Source organism: Marmota marmota, unplaced genomic scaffold, assembly GCF_001458135.2.
Source record: "Marmota marmota marmota unplaced genomic scaffold, marMar, whole genome shotgun sequence".
Classification (NCBI taxonomy): domain Eukaryota; kingdom Metazoa; phylum Chordata; class Mammalia; order Rodentia; family Sciuridae; genus Marmota; species Marmota marmota.
The window spans coordinates 27,658,341-27,661,160 of record NW_026000026.1 but is presented as its reverse complement, the minus strand read 5'-3'; positions in this window follow the sequence as shown (position 1 = coordinate 27,661,160).

The window sequence follows — 2,820 nt, the reverse complement described above, 5'->3', positions numbered from 1 at the left end:
TTTCTCCTCCTCCTCCTCCTCCTCCTCCTCCTCCCTCCTCCCTCCCTCCTCCTTCTTCTTCTTCTTCTTCTTCTTCTTCTTCGAGTGAGAGAGAGAATTTTTTAATATTTATTTTCAGTTTTCGGTGGACACAACATCTTTATTTTATTTTGTTATGTGGTGCTGAGGATCAAACCCAGCGCCCCGCGCATGCCAGGCGAGCACGTTACTGCTTGAGCCCACATCCCCAGCCCCCCTCCCTTTCTTCGTGCTGCCTGGAATATGAGATGTGGTGGCTACATCTCAAGCAGCCATCTTGGGTCACGTGGTACATTAAAAATGCCTGGAGAGAAAGAGTCTATTTTCTCTGCATTTGAATCTGGGCTGGACTGTGACTACTTGGACCAATAGAGTAGGTGAAAATGATGCTAAGTCACCTCTAGGCCTAATCCTTGAAGGGTTTGGCAGCTTCTGCCATGGCCTCTTAGAGATATGAGCTGCTATGAGGTCAGCAACCCTGCTGGAGTGGCCACCTGGAGGGGCCCTGGGTTTACATCAAGAGGGACCCAGCTGAGCACAGTATTCCTCTCACCCACAATAAGTCACCAGTTAACCAAATATAACCATCTGGATCTTCCAGATGGGCTTAAGCGTGGATCAAATGTGACCAAGTGACTCTGATCCCATGGATCCTTGACAGATCACCAGACTGAGCCTTGTCCACGTTTCTGACTCACAGAATGGTAAAAAAATAAAATAAAATGGTTGTAGTTTGGGGGCAGTTTGTAACGCGGCAATGCACCATGAGCCCAGACCAGGAGGTGGACGTTGAGAACGGTACAGCAATGATCCAGCCCTGGCCTGGCTACCTCCGAATTTCTTATGAGAAAAATAAACCTTGTTTGTTTGAGCTCTGATGACACTTGGGCTATCGCTGGGGCCTCAGTTTACCCACTAATGTAAAAGGAAGCATTGATCTCCTCCTTCTTGCCTCCCGAAGGTGCCTGAGGAGGTGGAGCATGAATCAAGAAGGGAAGATGTACTGTAAACAGTGCTTCTGTCCCCGAAGACCAATTAGTGACATGTGCAAACATTTATAATCCACTTAATGCGTTCATAACGGTGCAAGCCTGTCATGAACCCACTGCAATAGATTGTGGAACCAGACACGTTAAGGCCGCCGGCTCGTCCCCGCTACTTTCTAGCTTGACGAATTGGGCCAGTCACTAAATCTCGCCAAGACTTAGTTTCCTCATCAATAAAACACAGACGTTGTGATTTCCCCCACAGAGTCTGTGTGAGGATTAAATTAAATGAGATTAATCCATCTATTTGATAAGGATTGAAGATCTGCTATGCGCTGGGCCACACCCACCCCTAATCCTGGGGAGGCTGGTGCCCACTCACCCCTAAATCTAAATATTTATAAGTTATAAATCAAGCTAATGCTGTGCTTAGGAAAAACCGCTCCGTCCTTCTGCTGGGTTAGTACAACCGCAGAACTGCCTGGAAGGCCAAGTTCAATTTAGACACCTCAGACTTTGTCAGAGTTTGTGCGGAGGCGAGCGCAGAGAGCAGCCCAGCCCTGCCCCTCACCCCCCAGCCCACCACCTCCCCTTTCACCCTCAGCACTACCCAGGGCTGTGGACATCTCAGGCTGCATGTCCCAGCTCCACCCACACCCCACACTGCATAGTGACCCTCGGCCACACCAGAGGCCAGAAAGCAGGTCTGGGACCTCGAGGCAAGGAACTCTAGGATCCCAGGAACCTGGAATATTCTAGAAAGAGAACATGGGCTTGGGCAGGTGTGTCCCCTGGCACTGTGGGGTGCATGCAGCTGGAAGATGGTTAGAGGGTCCTTGAAAGTGTGGGGAGCAGGGCAGCGTGCCCCTGGCCTGGGTGCTGGGTGCTGGGATCCATGAGTAGATCAGGTAGAAGTCTCCCTGCCCCCAGAAGGGTGGGAATCACTACAGTCTAAGCCTCCATCTCAGCCCAGCCTCTAAGACTGAGGGCTTAGCTGATCTGACATTTCCAAGTTTGTGTTGGAGACAAAGGCTGGGGACGTGGTGAATGTCAACACCAATCTCCTGGAAGCCAGGAGGCCAGATGGGAGGGGGTGTTTAAGGCCTGGGTAATTCACTTCCTTCTCCAAGTCTACACAGCTCAGCTGGAGGGCCCCCCACCCCCACCTAGCCACACCAGAGCACCCTGGGCACAGCACCATCAGCACCCGTGAGGACAGCACAACTTCCCCCCAGCTCCCTGCTGGCTGCCAAGCCTGCCCACCTGGTTTCCGACTATGTCCAACCTCCTCGGTCACCCATCTTCTGCAGCTCCCCCTAACTGGCTTCAGGGGTAGGCAAGTCCCCCTTGACCTTCCTTTGATCATGAAATGCTCAGTCCATCCCTCCACCCGAGGCCTTTGCCCTTGCTGTGCCCTCTGCCTGGAGTGCCAGCTCTTTGCCTGGCTGAATTCTGTCACTGTTCAGGACTCAACAAGTGGCCCCATGCATAGAGATGTTGGCTGGCACCCTTTGGGAAGGAGCTCCCCTCCAGCACTGGCTGGCTTGGGGACGGTGGCTGGTCAGCCTTGGCTGGTCAGCCTTTGCAGTTCTTCCTAGCACACCCAGGAGTGCAGCGAGGGGGTGATCCCAGGGCTCCACCTGGAGCTGAACGGTCTAGGCCAAACCTAGCTAGGCCCCACCATCTGCTGGCACCTCGGTATGTTGTTGGATGGTTTCCCCATCAGTGTATTGCTCAGCTTCCTATTTCCTTGGAATAGAAGACTCAACGTCCAAGTTCCTCTTTGTAAAAGGAGGTGAGAATTAATCTCCTAGGT